This window comes from Ambystoma mexicanum, chromosome 12, assembly GCF_040938575.1.
Source record: "Ambystoma mexicanum isolate Mex_15411 chromosome 12, UKY_AmexF1_1, whole genome shotgun sequence".
In the NCBI taxonomy this organism is placed as follows: domain Eukaryota; kingdom Metazoa; phylum Chordata; class Amphibia; order Caudata; family Ambystomatidae; genus Ambystoma; species Ambystoma mexicanum.
Genome location: NC_090936.1, coordinates 166,961,553 through 166,971,660, shown reverse-complemented (window position 1 = coordinate 166,971,660; position 10,108 = coordinate 166,961,553). Strand labels below are relative to the sequence as shown.

At 45.3% G+C, this 10,108-nt stretch overlaps 1 protein-coding gene across 2 annotated transcripts in view; it reads left to right on the top strand.

Annotated features, from left to right (window-relative positions):
* Positions 1-2,530: 2,530 nt before the first annotated feature.
* Positions 2,531-10,108, top strand: part of TSPAN8 (tetraspanin 8) — a 663,429-nt gene continuing 655,851 nt past the window's right edge. The window contains exon 1 of one of the 2 annotated variants that reach the window (XM_069627689.1): positions 2,531-2,640. The gene's annotated coding sequence lies outside the window, so the exon portion shown is untranslated. The remainder of the gene's footprint in view (positions 2,641-10,108) is intronic. The other variant, XM_069627690.1, reaches the window with a different exon arrangement.

The following is a 10,108-nucleotide window of genomic DNA, read 5'->3' as shown; positions in this document are numbered from 1 at the left end:
AACAAGAAGAGACGGCGGAATCGAAACAGCAAAGAGCAGTCTGGGCCTGGGAAGTCGAGGTCAAACCAAGAAAGGGAGGCAGATAGTAGCTTTGAAGAATCAAAACTTAAGAGCAGAGCAGCCTGCCCCATGAAGTACCAGATAAGTAGGCCCAGGCAGGTGGCAGACCAAAATGAGAGTTAAATGCACAAATAGTAGGAAAACGAAGCAGATTCATGGTGTACTAACACGTGACCAGACAAGCGCGAAGAGGCACGAACGTCTGATGTCACCCAAAACAGAACATGCCATAATTTTCCTGACAACAAGATACATTTTCGAGGCCGACCACAGCCAACTAATTGACACATAGCCATTCGAGTACTGATTGATGGGAGGCTGGGTGAATCTTGGGGCATCTGACTCTATGGGCCGGTCAGGGGTCACTCCCCCTCCTGTACAACAACACTGTGAATTTAGCTTTTGCCTTAGTTAGAATGACTTTAGCTTTCATAGAGGAACTGGCATTAGGTCGTCTTCTGCCATTTCCCAAGTGATTTTGAATCTAGCTACTGTTTTCTGCCACTAACTTGCATCTTTTTCCACAGGAATAGTGTTGTAGGCTTACACTTCGAATCTTGCTTCTGTGTGGTGCACCTACCCTGGATCTTTGTCCACAGGGACAGTGTCGTAGGCTTGCACTTTGAATCTCGCTGCTGTCTGGCGCAACTACCCTGAATCTTTTCCCAGTGATAGTGCTGTAGGCTTGCATTTTGAAGCCTACAGGGACTCTCTGGTGCATATAGCACTCCATCTCAATGGAACACACCCAATTCCCGCCCAGGGCATGGCCTCTTTCCGGCATACATCTGCGGCAATTCACGAGTCGACTTCATACCGCTCATCACCTCTGCCATTCGAAAGTAGCTGAGTCCCATGACAAAAATTGTTCAAGCTGGGCACATAATCAGTGTCGTTGACTCGCCCACTCTCCGAACAGTCTATCACAGCACCCATCCACTTGGCAGATTCCATGGGTCGCTAGCAGGGACTTAGCCGCCCGTCCCTATATTCCTGCTGGTGAAAATGCACACGCGCATTCTAAAAATCCAATTTCAATCTCATGCCTCGGTTTTTGGTCCTCACAGGGGGTTCACCCCACATAGCTTAGAGGCCATACCAATGGCAGCAGGCGCTAAACAAATGCCATATAGCAAACATAAACACATTTTCAGGGATTGCTTAGCCCTACCTAGGTGCTAATGGGCCCTAGAATACATCATCACTTTATCTTAGAAAATGTACAAAATTCAGGTATATATACAATGGGCCTCATTACGAGTTTGGCGGTAGCTGTGCCTGTTTTACAGGCACGGCTACCGCCAAACTCGCTACCGGCACCGCCACCCGCGATTGGGCAATAACAGGCCCATTACGAGTTGAATGGGCCGGTAATTGCCCATTCGCGGGTGGCGGTATTGCCGGGCTCCCGATCCCCATTCTGCCCGTTGGGCAGAATGGGTGTGGGGCGCATGGTTGCACCGGCACCGTTGACAACGGTGCCGTTGCAATCACGAGTTATGCCTGCGGGGGCCGCACAGCCCACCAGGTCAGACCTGGCGGGCTATCAGGCACCCGCGAGCAGAACTCATAATTTGGCGGTACGGTATGAACAGTGCCGGTGCCTTACCAGCACCGTTCATACCGTATCCGCCAACATTATAATGAGGCCGAATGTCATTTTTAGTTGTGCTTCTACAACCAGGGATGTTCATCCCTGGACTGGAAACGGTTCCAGGGGTCAAGTGAAAGGGGGGGACTCATTAGCAGACCAATTGAATGTGACATCGCCAGAAATCAGCATAGCAAGGTGCCCTCTGAAAAAAGTGGGGGACTCCGTTCACCTGCGTGTACCCTCGACTTGAGCCCTGTGGTTTACTATTGCTTCAGCGTTCCCTTTAACTCCCTCTTCCCTTGCAACCGTCCACCCCTGTATAGCGCTTCAAATAGTTTAATGGTAATTCGGCGCAATACAAAGCTGCAAAATAAAATAACATGAATTAGTAACAGTGCTATGCTCCCCTGTGGCAAGCATACGCTCTTCTGTTTGTACACATGCTCCTCCTCTGAGCGCCGGCCTGTTTTTTTGAAGTGATGTCCACCCAGAAGTGATTATTGTGTTGTGTGCTTTACGGTAACAGCATTTGATCTCCTACCTCCTCTTGAGAACCTGCAGCACTGAGCGTTCCTCCATCTTGTTTATTTTAAACGTACCCTCATTTCTAGTGCTTCATCTTCAGCCTCCAAACAAGAACATTATTTCTCACATTAGATATCCAAAACGACTCAACAACACGTTTATTTTTGTGCAGTTTCTTTTTTTTTATTATAGCTTTTTCCTACTGTACATGCTAACATAATTCTGCACTATACTGGGAAATCAAATTAGCATGGTTCGCAAGGGCATCTTTCTGGCATATGTGTCCTGATTCTCAGCAAATAAAGGACACACCCACACAGGGGGTTAGATTGACAGCTGCATTCTAGAACCATTGTATTGTGACTAACTTCCGATGAAGGCAATGGCCCCGCAGGAAACGCGCACTCCCTGGGCGGCCATTGAACACGTTCCAGTAACCATGGACTGGTCCAGAAACGAAGGTAAGGAACAGCGTCCTAACATATTTAGACCCGTGGCCTAGGTGCTCTGCCAGGCCGGCCCCTTTTATCCAGAACCTGTTGAGCTCCTTGTGGGCCGCTGCTAGCAAAGCAGGAAGAAACCCTTCGCGTTGTGAGCACTTGAACAGCAGACACTGTTCAAGAAGTTAATAGTCCAGGGCCTAATAGAAGAAAGCCTTCGTGTTGTGAATACTTGAACAGATCCTGTTCAAGCAGTTAACAGTTTAGGGCCTAATTCATAGAAGAAACACAGCAGACACTGTTCAAGCAGTTAACAAACAGTTCAGGGCCTATGTTACTGGCTATCGTAGTGTTAAGAAATGCCCCCAGGCAACAGCCTAATTCATAGAAGAAAGCCTTCGTGTTGTGAATACTACAGCAGGCACTGTTCAAGCAGTTAACAGTTCAGGGCCTAATTCACAGACGAAACCCTTGGTGTTTTGAATACTACAGCAGACACTGTTCAAGGTTTGATATTTTTTCAAAATTAATTCAAAGCGTTCTTGTTGCGGCAATGTGATCTACCAAAAACTACAAATAGAACAGATTTAAGCGCACCGGCAGATTGTTTCAAGAGTCATCTATTTGAGTAACACTTATTTTACTTCTCAAATGAGATCTATGTGATTTTATGGATCACAGACGAAAAAAGCAAGAAAGACATGCTTGCAAAACATATTGCGCACACCAACACTACTTGACAGAAATGACGTACTTTCTTTTCCAGGATGCGAGAAATGAAATCTAGCAAGATTTCGGGAGACAAGACTGCACAGTTGGTCCATCGCCAATGCTTGCATGGCTTAGCCTATCTACGTAAGTTTCTCTTCTGGATATGTTCGTTCGCGGATTGCTATCCTTCTCGTGTGACAGCGAGAGCTATCCCTCCTATCGAAATAATATGTTCAGAATCTAAATCTATTGCAGCTTGCTTGTCTAATGAATGTTTGTTGTAGCTCCTGTAGCGCTTCTTGCCTTGTGGGCCTACTGCTGGCATCTACTGCTGGCACCTACCCCTAATTGCATATCATATGGACTCTTGGCGCATACTTGCTGGTTCATGGCCTCTTCCATATTTTGGCACATCTATAGCCACAGTGCATGTGTGTGCTGCTTTCCACTTTATCTCTCAGTGAAGGGATATGGTGGGAATGACTGGGTGATCTGCTCGCGGCCTGAACCCTTGGCCTTTGATCTGTGTGCTGACTGGCTTCATAGGTTTTTTTAGTTTATATCTCCTCTCGCATGTGGGATGTAGGACGGTCACCCCAACAACGCTATCCAATTCTGTAACAATTTCACTAAGGGTTATATTATGTAATGGGCATGATGGGCCTAATTCACAAAGATGTGCACTGGAGAAAATCAGGAGATGGCTATGAGCTTGTCCAATTTGGAGCTGAAACCTTATTCCTGATTCACAAAGTCTAAACCCTTGAGAAAATCTAGAGATGCCTGGAGCATCTCTGTGATGTTCCTGAGAAAGTCTGTGGGATTCGCTTGTCCTCGTGAACTTCTCAACGATTCTGCAGGCCCCTCAATATTTGCTTGAGTTTTAAAATTCTGAATCAAGTATACGGTAGTAGGTTAAAATCAGAGATGCTGTCATGGGTGAGCCTTGTGCGGGGCCGCGTAGGCATGCTCCATACAGCCCTTGCTGTGCCACGTATGGTTAGTGGAAATGGAGGATATGTTGCTGTTAGTGCTAGCTCTCCATGCACACTCTAAACTGCAGTCCTCAGAGTTCAGAGTGTGATGACATTGTGGCCACTGCATTTCTGCTTTCAGATACCTCTGCTCTCAGGTTCTCAAGGACACATTTGGACCCAACCTGAACTCAGTTGTTCTGCTGTTTTCAATGCTTGCTTGTTCTGGGAATTACTCCTGATTCTCTGTTTGGATTTCTCCACCCGTAAGTTATGACTTTTCTTTGGATTAGTGTGCGATCTTCCATTACTGAATATGCATGAGTGTGCATTCTAGAAATATTTATCTATTTTAATTTTGGCTCACGCTGCTCTGACATACCACTCTCACTCTCCCATTTATACAATCCCACAATTCTGGACGAGGAACAGACAATGAGATAGACATACATTGAAATGTATTCAAAAGACTTATGCAACTTTAACCAACTTGGTCTCCAGCTTTACACTATGGAGATCAACACAATAGAGGTATAAGAACTCCAAAACTAAGTAATGGTATCCAGTAATTTTATTGCAAAGATTACTGAGTGGTACACAACAGAGCGGACAATAACACAGAAAAACACTGAAAAGATTAAATAAATATATAAAGGGAAGGGGGCTAAGGGGTTACAATGGGTCACATTGGGGTTTGGGTGGCGTTATAAGGGTAGAAAATCAGGGGACTTGAAGGGGACCTCCCAATAAAAAAAAACAAATTCAGTGTTTTTCTGTGTTTTGCCTGCTATGAAATGTACCACTCTGTAATTGTGGTCGGTAAAATCGCATATAACCCCAAGTAATCTACCAGCAAATGACCCTGCCTATATGAATCTCGCTATTATAAGTTCACAAAAGGCACCTTCTTTCAATCATAACAGTCTTTATATAATGATGCTGTATTCTAACAGATACTAGACATTCTAATCATTTCTCATCTGCATTGGCTTCTCTGGACAACTTGTTTTAACGTAATGGCATACGTATAAGATGGTGCAAGTGTGTCAGGAGGCAGAAAAATGGAGTGGCCCCTTCCTTATTTAAACAGTTTTTCCCTATAACGTGTACTCTGCCACTTGCACGCTCAACTACCCCTCCCCCGGAGCCAATCCAGGGGCTCTGATGTTCGCTGGCTTATCGGACTTTCGGCACATCTATTCCCCAGCCCTTCTTTTTTTTGTTATGACTTGTCGAAACCAGTTTGTACTGGCTCTCTGGCTATGCACCCCACCAAGGAGGACACAAAACAATAACTGTGGTATCCTTGAACTAAAACACACTAGTCAAAGGATGTTTTCTGCTTCCGCAATGCTAATTATCACTTAAGCTTATGCCATTAGTACCCGGCGAGGGTCAACCAGAATGTAACAAGCATTATGATTGGGCCTCGCCAGGGAATTACCAGGCCGGGAATCCCTCGCACGCACGTACGTGCCTTCGTTTGTTCACGGTGGGTGGCGGCCCCTTAGCCAATGAGGAGGCTCGAAATGGGGCAATCCCCGCTCCGAGCCTACCCATGGCTTGAGACTGCTTTCGTCCCCCGCCGGGGACTCAGGTATGTTTTTTTTTACCTCCACCCCCCTCCCCTGCAAACTATCCCCTCCCCGCCCACCCAACCCCACTTACCTTCTTTTTTCTTCTTTTCTCGGGAGCGAACGTGCTGAGAACACTTCTGTTCCCAGCACACCCGCTCCAGATGGCCGACATGGAAAGGGAAAACAGACTACGTTTTCCCTTTCCCGGCGGCCATTTTATTGGACTTTTTTTTTGTTTTTCCGTTCCGAAACGTGACAGCATTTCGGAACAGAAACGAATGCAATTAGTATCTAACCGGCCGGGGTACTAATGGCAATAAGCCCCTCAACGGTGGGCCAATACCACCCGCAGTAATGCCCCTGGGGTCTCGTTAAGGCCCTTGATACGCTCGAGCCTGTAACTATGGGCCTCGGGCATTACCTGGGGTGGTATTGGCCCGCTGTCTCGGGGCTTATTGCTACAATATATATTGCTCAATAGGTGGCATCAGTGAGCCAAAACTAAACCTGGCACCTTCGTTATTCAAATTGATACCATATAGACTCCAAGTACTGGCATATTGATTAAATCTGATTTTTCATCTCGCTTCAAAAAAGGAAAAACAACTGTATTTTCCCAATGAATACAATAGATATATATGTGAGCTAATGGCTCAGTGTGTGAAATAATACTAAGTGAGCCAGTAGCTAGATTGTGAAAGCTCTATGGATTTTCATTTTCAAATGATTTTGTACTAGAAATTCAGTGGTAATAGTTTCATCACAAATGTATATTCAAACAATGAGTTCAAGGTTCAAGAAATCATGGGATTGACTTAAAAATATTGTATACATGTTCACAATTTGCTAGTGTTCCACAAAGGGTCATTGGTGATCTCCTGATTCTGTGTGGCACACAAATTGAGCTTGAAAACAGTTTGCAAATGGCATAACCTGAGAACCCTCATCTGAAATTTATTATGACACACATCACCAAGCAGATTTGCATTCGTAGATATTTGGATTAAATTCCGCAATCAAAAATTGTACGGAAAACTATTCCGAAAACTCACAGATCACGGCACCATACCAGCATTCGACAGCCGACACCCCAAGGCACTAAGAGAGAACCTCACCTTGTCCCCTTTCTGAGAGTGAAAAGAAACTTACTAACAGATTCTGAGTAAGAATCATAAATCATTACAAATAGACCAATAGAGTCCAGGCAGTCTTCTCAAAAATGTGATAAAACAGGCGCAAAAACGAGCTATGGTCAGGGGCAGAAAATACCTGCTTAAAATTCACACAAGTACAGTTAAAGGAGAAGGGACGCTTTTCGTGACTATGTTTAAAACCTAGTACAAGCATCCAAAACACTGTTCTAATAAGCACTGGCAATGCCAACAGTTTGGGCTTTTGTGTAGGTATGAGAAAGCCACTTGACAGGCACCGCCATAGTGGTATTAACTGACCATTGATGGTAGCAGGTGCAAAATGGTGCAAGAACCTGTGATTCTAATAGCAGTGCCTGGCAAATACCTAATATATATACACAAGCCAAAACTGTAAGCTTTGCTGATGCTTGTTTTTAACTGGACTTCAGTGAAGGACACGCATAGTGCTTATAAGTTGAGTGGGTGAAGGCAGGCCTGGTTAAGACTTTTTTATCACACCGGGAGCAAGTTTACAACTCCAATTAAATCATTAACTCTCAGAAGATTGCTTTGATTAAACACTGGAAGGTACTTTTAGTACAACGTTTGATGTCAAGGCTTGATTTTATTTATTTATTGTGCATTTATAAGGCACACATACATCAAAAATCAAAGGATTTTGTTTCAAAACGTCCACAGGGCCAACCGGGAGGGAACATGGCAACAAAGGGCAAATAGGATAAAACTGATGAACAAGAAAGAGGCGGTTCTGCTAGGCCTTGTGAGCATTTGGAGCGTGCACGTGCAGTGAGAGATTAAAGGGGGATCAGAGTTTTCATGAGGAGGTGTTTTGTGCTGGAGGGGCTGGAACTGGGTGTCCATGGCCATAGGGATTAGCATGGCCATGGACCGTCAATGGGTGGGCAAATAACCAAATAATACCTTCACGCTTTGTGTCCCTCACCATATGCCATTTCTCCCTATATGTACTGTAATGCAATTGTTTTGGCCTATAGAAGGCTCTGCCACATAGTAGCCCAAACAAAAAATTATCACATGACCTAGAATCATAGTGGCATAAAAGAAAAACTCATGTTTACTTTAGAAAGCGCAAAATACCTTAAGCACTTTGTTGGGAAGTAGACGTTCCAATCCCCAGCAGCCCTCCCCACGGTAAATAGATGATGTGTAAGTCAAGGGGGAGACACCCACACCCCCATGGTGAATCCTTGTATGATACAACATAGAGACATATATGAATAATGCTGCTCAAAGGCCTGAAAATAGACACCATGTTGCGTTGACACAAACGCCATCTTTTTACTAAGCCCAAAAATCATCCCTCTGCAAACCTCATCCCCAGCGCCTCACACAGAGAGCCCAAGACACAGTCACCCCCTCTTCGCCAGCTCCGCACGAGTCTTATACCCAAGGAAGTCCAATCATTTATTGTTGCAATTGCTTAGCATCACTTCCCCAGAATGTGCTCTCCGCAGAGTGTGAGATCGAAAAAAGCCCCAGCACAAGTGCCCATCCATCTCCACAAAACTGCCCATGCCCTTTGAACCCCCACCCTGCCATGCAGGAGCCCACTAGTCCCCGACCCTCCACTCTCTTTCATGATGATACCCATCTGACCCCTGTTTGTGCCCACCCTGACTCACACATGTAAAAATTCATAAAAAAGACACTCCCTGGGCAGGGAATAAGGCACAAAAGCTCAGGCTGTGAGAGTTCAAGGAAAAGTTTATCTAGATCTCTGAGAGTGCTCTGACCACATCAATGTTACAACACATTTATATAGTACATCTACATTTTTAACATATGATGCTACGTTGGACCAGGATTGGTCAGCCGTGGTGGTGACTTAGGTGTGGGCATCATCTCTTCCTCCGGGTTGGTTGCTTGGTTGGTGGGAGGATTGACGTCAGACATTTGTGCTCCGGATGGGTGAAAATCAGGTCGCTGTGAACACGGTGGTCACTATCTAAGCGAAGAAAATACATTCTGAGTAATGCATGCACTAAATAACAGTTGATCAAAAGACTCTCAGTAGTGTATCATGTCGTCATACAAATCACTCAAGGGTTTATACCATTTACACATTTGGGTTACACAGGTCACAGGTTTAAGGGCCTTGACCACTATAATACTGTCATTGAACTATAGGGTTAGTATCACAAGAATCTCAGGTATGTGGCACTTGTTAGTATTGGGCACGATATACTGCACAGGGGTCTAATGTTAGTTGGGGGTCTGCTGGGTGGGTTTCATAGTATGGTTGGCAGTCTGGCACATGAAAGGGATGCTTTGCAAGGACCCAGGCTTACAATGGCAATAAGTTTCAACTGGCGAGGGTAAGAGGGCAAGGACACTTTTGTGGAGATGGACGAGCCCTGTGCTTGGCTCATGTTGGTTCACATGCAGGACAGTGATCTCAGAGGAAAAGGGATGTGTTACATTTATTATTTGTTGCAAGCAGATCCGGCCTCAGCGTGAGAATAGAGCCGCAGAGTTTTCCACTTGGAGTGGGGACGAGGGTGGGGGCCATGTGCTCCGAACTACAGCAGCGGGCAAAAAGGGAGAGATGCATTTTGTACTATCGCAGTGAGGCCTAGTTACCAAGATGGAGTTGAAAGGGGGTACAGAAAATGGATGCCGTGTGTCCTGCTCAGTGGTCCCATCTACGTGAATATAACCAAAAGTTAGTATTGCATAACGGCGAGGGGCGTACCCACCACTAGAGGCACTTGGTCCAAGTTTTGTACTGAGAAGTGATGGTAGAGAGGGGCCCATTGGCCCCTCGCTCCCACACATTCCCCCCTTTCGTTACATCTAAAGTAACAAATACTTCTACTTTTTATTCTTTTCATTCTCCCTTCGGTAGTACTCAATCTATGCCTTGTCCCACGCGGGGGTACCCTTTATGGGCATCCAAGCTCTGCAAACGCTTCCAAGGCTGTTTACTCTTCTGGCATATTCATCTGGGGTACACATTAAGTAAATACCTCCATCCCCATCTAGATCTACCAATACTTCTTGGTACCATTGCAACTCTCTTGGTTCCTTTATCGTTGTGTAATGCAAATTATAC